Raw genomic sequence first — 14,575 nt, 5'->3', positions numbered from 1 at the left:
ATGTTTCATCAGAACATTTCACTATGACTCATCCATCTTGGGTGGCCCTGCATGGCATGGCTCATAGCTTCATTGAGTTGTGCAAGCCCCTTTGCCATGACAAGACTGTGATCCATGAAGGGGATGTTAGATACAGTATATCAGTCCTAATCTCCCAGTTTGTCCCTTTCTCCTGCTCTAGTTGTAATTGAGGTTTCCTTTTTTTTAATTTTCAGAAACTAACTTTGTAATCTCAGCATTTGATGTCTTATCTCAATGATATATCAGAGAAATGTCATAACAATTCTAGATTGGGAGGTGGTCCCCAATCTAAGTGATTTAGTGTATATACTGGAAATCCCCCATACATCTGATTTCTGATGTACTACACTTGACTTCTGTCACTAAAAGACAAAAATAAAGAAAAATAAAATGAAAACAAATGGTTATTTTGTACTTTAATTTCACCATAGATTAAAACATAGCTAAAAATTGTCTATCCCTCCATATTTCTAAGAGAAGATTGATGTAAGTGCAAACCATAGAATTAAAAAAAAAAAATTGAGAGAATAAATGCTAATGAGTTCTTTCAAGGAAAGGTGCTACATAAATATGATGTATTTCCATTATTAATAGCAATAAGCTGTGAGTCCCTGAGAAGATGAAGCCTCTGATCAATTTTGCTGTCCTTCTGTGGTTCCGTATAGGTCATCACATTTGATATAAGAATAATTAAAAGATCAACATGTTTAGAAGTTAAAAGAATGATAATTGGAAAAGGCAACATCAGGGATTGATTTAGTAAGGCACTCCTGAGATATCCATCTCCTGACATTATGTTCAGTCCCTTATCTTACATAATTTACTTTCTAGTACTTTATATGAGTATTCATTATTTTACCTCCCCTCAAAAAGTCTGTGTCCTAAAATATTAAATTTACTTAGTTAAAGATTTAAGATTTAATATATTTTTAGGTCTCTAGTATTTAAAATTTTACATGTCTTGAGCATGCGTAGGTCTCAGTTAACCAATATATTCAATTATCTGAAACATCCCAAATCATTATATGTGTTTATGTATTAGTTTAAAAGTAGCACATAGGGCTTCCCTGATAGGTCAGTTGGTAAAGAATCCGCCTGCAATGCAGAAGACCCTGGTTCAATTCCTAGGTCAGGAAGATCCACTGGAGAAGAGATAGGCTACCCACTCCAGTATTCTTGGGCTTCTCTTGTGGCTCAGCTGGTAAAGAATCTGCCTGCAATGAGGGAGACCTGGGTTCGATCCCTGGGTTGGGAAGATCTCCTGGAAAAGGGAAAGGATACCCATTCCAGTATTCTAGCCTAGAGAATTCCATAGACTGTATAGGGTCCATACATGGGGTCCATACAGGGGGTCACAAAGAGTTGGACATGACTGAGTGACTTTTAAAAAAAAAAAAAAAGCACATACATGTGAAAGAAAGGGCAAAGTTGTTATAGGTGTTTAGTCAAGTATTTGATTAGGCTCAAACAATATTATGACTGGAAGAAACCTATCTAGCATAGAGTTTGTAATTTTACTTATTTCTTTTCTGTCAAGGCCAGATATTTGAGGTCTGGTGGGCCATATAGCCTCTGCTGCCACTATTCAGCTCTTCCACTGTAGCACAAAAGTAGATCTAGACCAAGCAAAATGAATTAACTTGACATCTTGCAATAAAACTTCATTTATATAAACAGATAGCCTACTAAATTTTGCCTTAGAGCTACACACTGGATTGGCCAAAATGTTCATAAAGTTTCTCCATAGTATCTTATGGAAAAATTTGATTAAACTTCTTAGCCAACTCAATCGTTTGGCAACCTCTGATTTACTGCAACTGAGTTATTTCATATGCGAGGAAATTAAGGCAGAGAAAATTTAAATGCCATTATTAATTGAATTTCACGGGAAGAAATAGCTTCGTTTGCTTAAAAATATTGATTTTGCCTTGTTCATGAATCTACCCTTCGTAAAGTGTGTTCGTCATTCAGTCAGGTCCGAGTTTCCTTGATGGCTCAGACCCTTCATAAAGCTTGCTGTAATGGTTTTTCTGAAAAGTAAAACAAAATCAACCTTCTTTGTGTTTAAATTCCTTCAATAGATCCCCACCAACTTCCATGTGAAATTTAATCTGGTGTCCATCATTCGGGGTCTGCATTTTTAAGGTTTCTGCATGCTTGCACCTGTTCCATATTCTACTCCATGGTTCCAGGCACACTTCCTAGTTTCCCAACATATGAAAAGTTTCATGATGTCAGAAACTGGGTCTCTTGAGTTCACTTATCTATCTTCTATGCCTAGCACAGTGCTTGATTTTGAAGAAATAGCTATGGAGTGAATGGACAAATGAAGAGCTGGCATCTGAAAAGAGTCTTGGGACAAATTAGACAGAACACCTCCTGCCTGGCCCCCACTGAAACCTCTCAAGTCTCAGTAAGTGTACCTGGCAAATGAAAGAACCAGGATTAGAAAACACCTTTTTGCCATCTGGGTGCCACTTGATTAGTGTATCTCCATGGTAACAATCTTTGTATTACGATTTGACTACTCAGGAGTCCCAAGCATGCTGTTAAATTTATAAAAGTATTCCATAAACTTTCTATAAGAAAGTTGCTATGGATTACTCTACAGAGTTTTCATTGGGCAGTCATATTTCCCCTATGCTTCTTTAACTTCTTACAGGGAGTGGATTTGCCAAATGCACAGTTTGGTATAAGCTGGCACAATCTGGAATTGTTGCTTGTGTTCCTAAGGACATCATGCTGACTCTCAGCAGGGGGCCATTTTAACACCTGTATCACTGAATCCACCAGGAATGCTAACATATATTTCAGTGCGATGTGTGGAACTATCACCAGAAAGGAATGCTTCCCAAGAAAGCACTGCCCTACTACACTGAAAATGCTGATTTTCTATCAGTGTAGCCCCACAGCAGCAGCATCCCTTCAGGGAACATCTCAAAATTGTGGCCAAAATAGAGCATGCTGGGATGTGCATGACCCACCCTGGTTTCACTAAGACAGGCAGTATTTCTTTTTTCTATAACTCTCCTTTAAACAACCTATATGAGGACTGTCCTTCCTTTTACTTTGAAAAGCCTGACTTTTCATCTCTCTCTGCTCTAGCTATTAAATTAATAGCTACTTATGTTTACTAGTGAAATACTTTCTAAATTGTCAGTCTGATAAAGAGAACTCTGAGGAGAAAAACTTTACTTCTACCCTCTTATTGATTGGAGATGTCAGTGGGAAAAAAAAAATGTTGCCTGCCACATCAGTAAACAAAGGATGTTGCAGCCATCAAGACATCACATTACAGCCACCCTGATGGTGAGACCTGAGGGAACTCAAGACAGAAACAGGATTCCCACCATCTAGCAGTCAACCCCTGCAGTAACTGCTCCACCCACCCTCCCCTGCAATTCTGTGGAGACTCAGGATGAGAGGGCACAGGTTACTGGCCCCAGATAGCTGAGGTGCATACCAAAGGGATGATTTCAATGAGTCTTGACTCTTGCATTTTCTCATATATAATAAAGCACTGCTACTGCTGCTGCTGCTAAGTCGCTTCAGTCGTGTCCGACTCTGTGCGACCCCATAGACGGGAGCCCACCAGGCTCCCCCATCCCTGGGATTCTCCAAGCAAGAACACTGGAGTGGGTTGCCATTTCCTTCTCCAATGCAGGAAAGTGAAACTAGATTCCTTAAATTGAGATATCTGTTTTCGCAAATTAACAGCAATCTTTTGAACTTCTATCTGCTTTTTGTTGCAAAACCTTATATATATATATATATATATCTTGATTCCTCCATTACTTCTTTGGAGCAGTCTTCAGAGCTGTCTGAGATGTTGTGTCCTGGGCTTTAAGTCTTCAGTTTTGTCCATCAAATAGAACATAATTCTCAACTTTCAGCTTGTGCATTTCTTTTTTCAGTTGACAGCAGTCTGCAAATTGACGTGACAGAAGACAGATTAGCAAGAGAAAAGACAAAGTTTATTCATTTATGTAGACCTGTGAATAAGAAAGAAAATATGAGTTAAAGAAGCGGTTAGAATTTGGGGCTTATATACTGGCTTAAGAAAGGGAGACAGCTAGAATTTTAAAGGAAAATAAATGGCCGACAATGACTGAGGAATATATGGGGAAAACTAATGGAAGACAAGGTTTGTTTTAATAAGCTCTGTTTGTGCAATTTTTCATCTCTAGTGACAATAGTCACTCTTTCTCCCTGCACAGGAATCCTTCCTTAAAGTAGGATTTATTTATGACAGTTGAATTCTTCTGGAAGGTTCTGCTATTAGGAAGATAAGGGGAGTGCAGAGAAAGCATATTCCTGCATCAATTGAATCTGTAATGCCTTCAGCTCAATATAATTGTTATGCCACAGAGGCAAATTCTTGAAGAGCAACTACACACTATAAAGTGCAAAATCAAAGCAAAGAACCAGACAGTTCTGGGAGATACAATTTCTGACTAAAGTATCCAAATAACATGGTAGATGGTCTGAAGACCATAAATACGGTGACTAAGTTCACATGTGCTCAGTCGCTCAATAGTGTCTGACCCTTTGCAACCCCATGGACTGTAGCCCGCCAGGCTCCTCTATCCATGGGAGTTTTCCAGGCAAGAATACTGGAGCAGGTTGCCATTTCCTCCTCCAGGGGATCTTCCCAACCCAAGGATTGAACCCACGTCTCTTGTATCTCCTGCACCATCAGGTGGATTCTTTACTGCTGCACTGCTATTTTTCACTTAGCCAGAACCATTATATTGAAAGTTGAAACCAGGCACACTGTAATTGAAGTCTCCTCCCAGAAGAGTAAGAGTTTCATATTAACTTTTTATCTCAAAATGAATCAATTAACTGTTCAGTACAACCTGTGCTTTTTTATAGAGAATTTGGTAAATTTATTACCCAATTTAGCAGAGCTGAACTCTTCAAAAAGGAAGGAACATCCATACATTATTTAGAATCTCAGAATATAGGGGCTAAAAGATATTTTCATCAGCTCACCACCTGACCCCTGGATTCACTGGTAGAAAAGCAGAGGTCCAGAGCAGTTACCTCATTTGCCCAAGGTCACCTAGCTAGTTAGAGCCTTAACTGAGGCTTGAGTCCTGGGCTCAGTCCCTCTGAAACACTTGAAAAGAGGGGAATCTAATGACTTGGAGGTTAATGAATAGAAGTATTTTCGTTAGGTTAATGCAGGAGAGCCCTGGATATTGAGAAAACACAAAATGATTTAGAGCTAATTAAATACAGGGAGAAATTAGAAAATGAGGCTTAAGACAGAGGTTTAATCATTTCAGGTAGACATCTCATCTTTATGCTCTCAAAGTGCCCCGTGCTTTCCTCGACCATAGGGTATTGTAACTCTCTTTTCATTATGTTATAGCTTGAATTCTGCCCTTAATCCCCTTTATATATGTTGATGTCCTAACCCCCAGAATCTTGGAATGTGATCCTGTGTGGAAACAGTCTTTACAGAGGTAAACAAGTTAAAGAGACATCATTGGGTTATTGGATACTGGTGTCACAACAGAAAGGGAAAATTTGAACACAGACCCACATGGAGGCAAGAGGATGTGAAGAGACACAGAGAAAAGAGTATCTAAAGCTAGGGAGAGGGTCTGGAACACATCCTTCCCTCACGACCTCAGAGGGAATCAACCTTGACCTTGGAGCTCTATCCTCCAGAATTGTGTGTAAAATGCCCAGTTTGTGGGTTTTTTCTTTTTTAAGTTTTTTTTTGTAGTTTTGAAGGCAGCATTACAAAACTAGTGTGCATTGTTTACTTAATTTTCCCACATGCCAATCCTCATTGTCACCCTACTCATCACCAATGGGCCTCGTGCTGACTCTTTATACTGAAATACTTGCACCGTGTCTGGCCTATCACGGGTACTCAGTGAATGCTTGTAACTGAATCACCTTGCACTAAATGGACTTCTCTGAACCTACCTAAACTCAACTGATATTCACAACTCAAATCATTTGGACTATACATTGTTATTTTTATTAAACTGATGATTGTCCAAGAAAGATAATGGCTCTCTCATCGGAAGGCACAAGTGTTATGAAGGAGAGTGATTGGACCCTAGGCAATGCTTTTCAGCTCTCATAATCCAGATTCAAAACCCCACTTTATTTCTGTTGAATTTTAAACTGCCTTTAATCCACCACTTGCAACTTGAGGGGTCCTTTCAACTAAAATTGTTTCCATCAGAACAAGAATAAAATAAAAAGACCGCACGGCTGATTATTTAGCTTAACAAAACAAAACAGAAAATCCATCAGTCAAAACAAGATTGAAAACAACAAATTCAGTTTTGAAAAAAAAAAAAAGCCTTGATGTTTCCTTTTGACTACTTTGTTTGCTGAGAAACTAAAAATAGTGTCTTTTTGTTGTGTCTTAAAAAGCTCTTTGTCTATGGAAATCTTGGAAGAGACCAACATTTACTGATTTAGGGTTTTTTCAGGTATGATATATACAGACACTGATTAAGAATAATAATAAATGAATAATTATTTCATCATCCTATATATTACTTTGTCACACATAAAAAGCCAATATTTCTGAAAAGCTGGCTACTGACAGGCACTAAATCCTCTGTGCATCAGTCAGCACTCTGGCAGAAAAAAGATGGCTTAATTAAAAGGGTTTAACCGACAGAATTTAATGAAGGACAATTTTACAGAGTATGGACAGGGTCAAAGGAATCATTGGTGGTTGGTGAGGTGCCTAAAATGTAGCAAAATTGAGAAGCTGTTACCACCCCAGGCTTGAAGCGGTGGGGCAATCTCATCAGAGTCCAGATGAAGATTGTGAAAAGGGGTGCCTGACAAAAACTCTAGCCAGAAAGAAATGGAATTACTGCCAGGGAAGTGATGAGGCAGGGAGATGCTTGATCTACCGCACCCACCCAGAAACCTGAGGACAGGGAGCCCAGTTGATGCCTTCTGCAGGGCTCAATTTCAGACAAGAGTTAGACAATCAAGGGGAGGGGCAAAGGAATAATCAGATTATTTTATATGTGCTACCTAACTGAATCATCCCCACCCTCAAGATGTATTTTATTAATTTAGATGAAGCTCAGAGGAGTTTAAAACTTGCCCAGTTTTTCATGAACAAGTAAGAGTGGGAGGAAGGAAAATTCCAACTTTCTTTTGGGTCTAACAATGGAAGAGAAAAGAAAAAATAACATCTTCTCAAACGAAAGCTTTCTTTAAATGAAAGAAGAGGGGAGAGGGCATTATGTGAAGCTATCAAGGGAACTGTTAAGTTTTATATTAAAGACACTTGTGTAATGCAGAACGTGATGACTATAGTGAACAAATCTGTAGTGCATATTTTCAAGTTGCTAAGAGAAGAGAGATTAAAAATTCCCATCACAAGAAAAAAATGTTGTAACTAGGTGTGATGGATGTCAACTTATTGTGGGGATCATTATACACAACATATAATGTTGTGTATCTGAAACACACAATGTTATATTTTCATTATATCTCAATAAAAGAAGAAAAAACAAAGAAACAGAAAAAATATATGCAAGATATAGCTGTCTTCTTGGAAACTAAATTACATGACTTTTAAAAAATTCCTAAAATACATAAGGAAGAATATTTGCTGTTTAGTCACTGAGCTGTGTTTGACTCTTTTGCGACCCCATGGACTGCAGCCACCAGGCTCCTCTGTCCATGGGGTTTCTCAAGCAAGAACACTGAAGTCAGTTGCCATGCCTTCCTCCAGGGGATCTTCCTGACCCGGGGACTGAACTCACATCTCCTGTATTGGCAGGCAGATTCTTTACCACTGAGACACCAGGAATGGTAGGGAAGAAGATGGCAATATATTAACAGCTTCCCAAAGCTTCAACTTTGTTTCCTGAGTTAAAATAAATAAGGAAAAAAATTATCAAAATATTAATAGTAGATATGTTTGTAGATTATTGATTTTTAATACTTTTTATATTTTTTAAACTTTTTCTACAATGGAGATATATTCATTTTATTTAAAAATAGCATGTTATTATTATAATAAATTTTGTGAACTGCATTTGAAAAGAAAGGCATTGGTGTTTGTTTCAGAGCATGGAATGATTTGGTATGGGAGGAAGCAGGTCTAGGTGGCCATGAGTATGGAAAACAGGCTGGACTAGTGATGAGAAAAGGGGTATGTGTTAATGGTGACGATTAAAGACGAAGAAATGAGGGTGACAAGAGGCTAAATATGCTAGCTAACTCCTGCAAAGAACTATGTAATTTAGTAAGCATTTTAATTTATATCGTTTGGCTTGATGTCCAAAATATCCTTGAGAAATATTACCATCTTTCTTGGCATTGTTACTATGATTGTTTTTTGTTTTTTTTGTTTTTTCTCCTCTTGTTTTACAGGTAAAGAAACAAGCTCAAAGAAGTTAAGTGCTTTATCCAGAGCTACATGGTCTGGAAGTGGTGGAGATGGAATTTGAATGCTGGCCTGAGGATTCTGTCTTGTGAACCAAGAATAGTTATTTGTTTGCAGAGGTCTGAGAACAGTCTATGATGCAGACTGGTGCCACCTAAAACACCTCCAGGAGTACTGAAATAACAATTTAGTTTCCTTTAGTCATTTCTCTAAACAAATTGCTATTACTCCCATAGTATGCTAGGTTCACAAATTCGAAGTCTTTTAATTTTTTTTTTTTTTGGACTAGACTCCCTGTGCCCCAAATATGAAAGCTAAGAAATCTGAGTGTATCCTTGTGCTCTGAAAATTTCTGTCATCAGTTCCTTAGCTTATCTAATGCATCTCTTGCCAAATAAGTTTGATTAACAACCTCACTCCATAATCATTTTCCAACACATTCAACTGTTGCCTCTAGAGATTAATTGCCAAGCTTTTCTATCTTACTAACAGTACGTTGACATTTAACATCTTGGATTTATAGATTTCCTGGTATGTTATTGGACTGTTTTCTTTGGATAGATTCCCCAAGCATTTGAAATTGGATTTCTCCAAGGACAGGTCTATATAAGTAGAAGAGCTTATCACATCTTTTCACTTCAGTCTCTTCTCAGGGAACTTGGTTTATTACAGTCTTGAAAACTCCTGGGATGTTTCTCTGACTCTGAGTGTGTCTGAATGTACCAGTTAAAATAATGACTAATATGATCTATACACTGACTATAGATTACTTTCTCATTCCATTTGAATACTTGTATGTTGGACATAAATGTATTATAGAAATGTAGTGATAAGGAGCCCTGTCCACTCATTTAGAAGTTCAGGGACATCTTATTAATCTCTCTATTCCCACTAAACTAGCAGAGCCTTATAAATTCTAGGTGATTAGATGAAACTTGATAGCATGGTTTGTTGACTTTGAAAGACACTATGACTAATATTTAATATTTCAATGCATGCACATTCTTCAAGTAAATAGTAGTATGTGGAATTGAGAAAATAAGTTCTGTGGCATGATTATTGGAGTAGTGTCTTTTAGGTAAAATCTTTTAGTTTCCAATTATAAAACCTTTTCAAACTTGGTTAAGCTAATAAAGGAAACTGCATGGAATCAAGGGCAAAGATAACAGAGAAGTATTTGCTTTTCTCAATGTGAACTTTATTAAAATTTCCTCTCTGTAGAACTCTATTTTTTCATGTGTGTGTGTGTGAGTGGCCATCATTATGCCTGATCCTACTTGCACCCCATTCAAATTTGTCTGCATAGATTTAAGACTGACTTGCTCCAGTTCCTAATTCCTAGGAAAAATAATCTGATTGGTTGGAACCAGGCTGAACAGCTCTGGTTCCCAAAGGTGGCTCATGGCTGCTAGAGGAGCTGGGTACAGGTGGCTGTTACCTAAGAAAGATGAACATATCTGGTCAACCCCAAAATGTTTCTGTAGCACCTAAGATGTCGACTTTGATGAGGTACAGGGTTCAGGAACTGTTTTCCCTCATATCTTCTCTTACTCTATGTTTGACTACAAACTACTGTAATATTTAATTCTGACCCTAAGCTGTGAAACTCTCAAGCTGGCCAAAATGGTGACACGCTTTTAACAACAGCTTGACTTCTTGGGGAAAGATTTATCTCAGGATCACTGCAGGGAGCAAAGGGTAAATCCTGTAACTGTTTCCTTTCTAAGTACAGTGAGCCTGAACTGTATTATTATTTAGATACCAGCCTTCCTGAACTGACCCTGGGCAAGAGAGTCAACTAATCATTTCAGTGGGATTTTAAAACACAGCGGCAATTTTTAGAGGTGAAAGTTTGAGATTGTTCTTTTTTCTACAAGAAGATGGGGGAGAATAGGGTGAGACATTTCTATATTTGCACGGCAAGAAACCTTTAGTGAATCTCTTCTCTATTCCTCAGCTAAAGACATTTTAACTTTTTCTCTGTAGCAGAATCATCACAGTTAAGATATCATGCTAAACCCTCAACCTTTTTTCTAGCAAATAGAGGAGGTAACAAAATAGAGGTCAGATGAGCCAGAAATTCCATTTAGGAAACAGTTAGAAAAATCTGCCTCTTAATGAGCATGCTGTGTAGTTCTCTGTCCCCACTCCCACCCCCCACCACTATTTTTTCTTCCTCAGAATAGAATATAAATAATAAATCCATCAAATTCAGTTAATAGTTATGGCTTTAGGGGAACTACAACATAAAGTCACAGAAGGGAAAATGTCGTATGACAAGCTTTCCTTGGTTTACAAGGACTTGAGGTTAAGTAATTTCTTCTTCCCTTATGGTTTTAAAATATTTACTCCAGGAGTTGTCAAATCAGCCTGGCATGGTCCTTGTTACAAGTAAATAGGTTCCTTCTGTCAAGGCTCTAGCAATCAGCTTTCCCAGGGATGAGGTGCTGATATCCCAAGGCCTGCTTTTCTCCCCACTGAATTTATCTATTTGTATATCTGTGCACTTAGGCAGACAATGTAATACATCTATTTATTGTCACCACCAGTGTATCCGTCTAAAGCTATATCCAAAGGCATGTGTTCTCATAGAGTGAGAGAGGCACATTAGTCTAGCTTGATGCTGCTCTCACAGGCTTTATCTTGTGAGTTATCTGAAGATAAGGGGCTTGATTGTTGTCAGACACCACAGAGAGTCATTACTGTGTGATTGCAAGAGGCTGACAACTGGGTAAAACTCTCAGCAGGTTCTGCGTCAGAACTCAAAGCAGTGAAAGTGACAGAAGGAGGGGTCCTTGTTCTCCGTATATTGTAAAATAGACCGTTGTCCAGCAGGCCATGACTTTTTTGAGGTCAGCAATTGGGAATGTATTTATCATTAAACTTGATGATTAAAAAAAAAAAAAACAGAACATAGTGTGTGATAACTTCTTGTGAGCAAGTAGATGTGTGGATAAATAGATGGATAAATGGATGGATGGATAAACAGATGCATGGTTAGATGCCTGCACACCTGGTTGCGTAAATGCATAGATTGATGCATTGGATCATGGGTGGATGAGCTAGTCTACTTACTTTCAGAGCCTTAAGAATGATGTGGGATGCTAGGTTTTCAAGAATGAATGCCTTTTAAAAGTACCCTCCAGGGTGGCCCTTACCTCCACCAAATTCATGCCATACTGGGCTTCTTCCTCTCAGGACTACTACACAAACTATTTTCTCTGCCTGATGGGTTTTTCTTCATATTTTCATTCATCAATTAGCTTCTTAATATGCAGATGTCATCTTATGTGCTGTATCATTAAAAGTGATTCTTTTAACTGCCTAAAGTAGTAATCAGGTTGTTCGTCATCCTAGCTTTATTTCAATGGTCTCCTTAGCATCGATTATACTTTTATGTGTTTATTTGATTATTTTATTTTGTGTGTGTGCCTTTATTTCCTTTTCTTCTCCCAATAAAATCTAAGCTTCGTGAGTATTTCCTGGATTATTTATGACTACATAAGTATCTAATTATATTTTGACTGAATTACTAAATGGTTGAATGGGAATAAAATCAAGTGATTTTCCATAATTTTAATTACTATAATTTCTGTATATAATATGCTCCTATAATACATTTAGAATAATGCTAATTATGCAATTTAGACACACACAGCCTTTAAAAAGATTAAATCTCTTACTTAAAGAAAGTGATTATGCTGACCTCTTTACACACCAGCTTTGGAAATATATAAAAGGATAAAAAAATACATTAGTGTCACATCCTTCAATCTTTTTGAAATGAGGTGAGGTATAAATACACACGTCCACACACATACACACACACACACACACACACACACACACATATCCCTATATTTTAGGAATTTATTAGTTTAGACTAATGAAAAGTATACTCTCTTGTAAATAGAGCTTCTTAGTACCCATTCTTTGCTGTATGTTGATTTAGAATGGTGGACTTTTTCCAAGTAAAAAGAGGTCAGTGTCTTCTAGTACAGTGGATTTTACTGAGGTAGTTTAGTTTTCTAGTGGCATTTTGGAATGTGATGAGATGTGTTGGTTATTATAATTGGAACTAATGTTGTTTGATAGCCAGCATTGCTACAAATCTCAAGGCATGAAAAAGTCTTACCCAATGAAAAGAACTTTTCATATCTCACACAACTTTCAAAACTCTGTTCGTAATCATCTGAGCTTTGTTTATAATTCTGCTTTATTTTTAAACACAAAACATTTTGCATTCAAGCTTACCAACTGGACCCTAGCCTCAAGTGCTAATATCTGGGAGAGGGACTGTCACCTATTATACTACACTCTTTTTTCTGAAAAATTTAGTAAAACTCAATTATGAAGGCTGTCTCTAACTACGTAAAAAGGGGCTTATGAAGGATGATTACAATGTGACGTCCTTTCAAAGGCCATTTTCTTCTTTGGCAAAATAACTTTCTGAATTTCTAGAAGTATGTCAAAAAAAAAAAAAAATCCAGAGTCAGGTAAAGAGAGATTTTATTCAAATGTAATTTTAGAAAAGTGCAATAGTAAAAGGAAGAACACTGTAATAGAGAAAACACTTTGATTGTAAGGTTAAGGGTCCCAAAGTTCAAGCACAATGACTCTTCTTTTATAAGGAGAAGAGAACTAAACTGAAGGAACTGGATATGGGGGTAGTTGAGAAGCCTGGCTAGTTTGGTCCAGTTAAGTCAGCAAATATTTTGCTCAGATTGGTCAGATTATATGAACTTAATAAATCAAATCAGTTTTCCGTCCTCAAAATTAAGGGTGTTTGCCATTTGGGGAAGTCCCATCACTAGTAGTCATACCAGTTATGCTATATACACAGGCAATACAATTACTTATATCAGTCTGCATTGGAGACCACAAAATTCATGGCATTTATGGGAACAGAGGCAAAGAGGTGACTATCGTATTGATATTTTATCTTCCAGTGTAGCTATACTAAAGCAATAACACGGTGAAAAATATATTTCATCAGTTGGTTTCCTTCTGTTTCTCCATTATGTCAATTTAGAGCATTATATAACTTTTCCATTTTCCTAAATTATGTGTAGAGGTTGACAATAATGTTTGTGAATTTAATTTCAGAATAATAAAAGAAGCTTTATGAAATATTTGTTCTTTAAAAGGCTGAAGGTCCTTTAGAATTGAGAACCACTATCCTACTGCTGCTGCTGCTGCTAAGTCACTTCAGTCGTGTCCGACTCTGTGTGACCCCATAGACGTCAGCCCACCAGGCTCTCCTGCCCCTGGGATTCTCCAGGCAAGAACACTGGAGCGGGTTACCATTTCCTTCTCCAATGCATGAAAGTGAAGTCGCTCAGTCGTGTCCGACTCTTAGCAACCCCATGGACTGCAGCCTACCAGCCTCCTCCATCCATGGGATTTTCCAGGCAAGAATGCTGGAGTGGGGTGCCATTGCCTTCTCTACTATTCTACTACCAGATTATTATTCATGGATAATGATGCTGAAACTAATAGAAGTTGAGAAATTTGCCAAGTTATAGAGAATATTGATACAACTACACACATATGTACTCTCAAATTGTTATATTTGTTGGCATGACAGTCATGGGCTAGGAATAGAGATGCATAAATTGTCTCTATTTTGTCTAATAGGAGAAAAAAATGTTCACACATAAATGGTAAAGTGATTGGTTTAGCAAACAAATTTCTAGAAAATGTCATTTCTGATAAGCACACTAATTAAATTTTGCTTTGCTGGGAGATTCTCGCTGTATTTGAAACATGTGGGAAAGTAAAGAGAAATTCTGAGGATCTATTTCTTGATCAGGAAAATGGGAATAAAAGTATAATATGTACCTAATAGCATTGTGAGACTTTAACAAGCTTCCTAGAATGATCCATCATTTCAAACAATAACATTCTTATCAATTACCTGATGATTTTATTAAAATGTTAACTCTTACTCATCAGATATCAATGTGACTTGAGATTCTGCAATTTCAACAAAATCTCTACTAATTGCTAATGGTACTGGCTGGAGACCACTTTAAGCAGTGACAAGGATATAATTCCCCTGGCTATCAAAAGGGGCCAGTTCTAGTTATACCTCTTTTACCTCTTCTCCCTCCCCCTTGTCTTCCCTCTTGTTCTCTTTTTGAAACTATAGAAGAATGGGCATTG

This window comes from Bos javanicus, chromosome 22, assembly GCF_032452875.1.
Source record: "Bos javanicus breed banteng chromosome 22, ARS-OSU_banteng_1.0, whole genome shotgun sequence".
Lineage (NCBI taxonomy): Eukaryota > Metazoa > Chordata > Mammalia > Artiodactyla > Bovidae > Bos > Bos javanicus.
The sequence above is the reverse complement of the archived record's forward strand: the minus strand, read 5'-3'. Positions refer to the sequence as shown.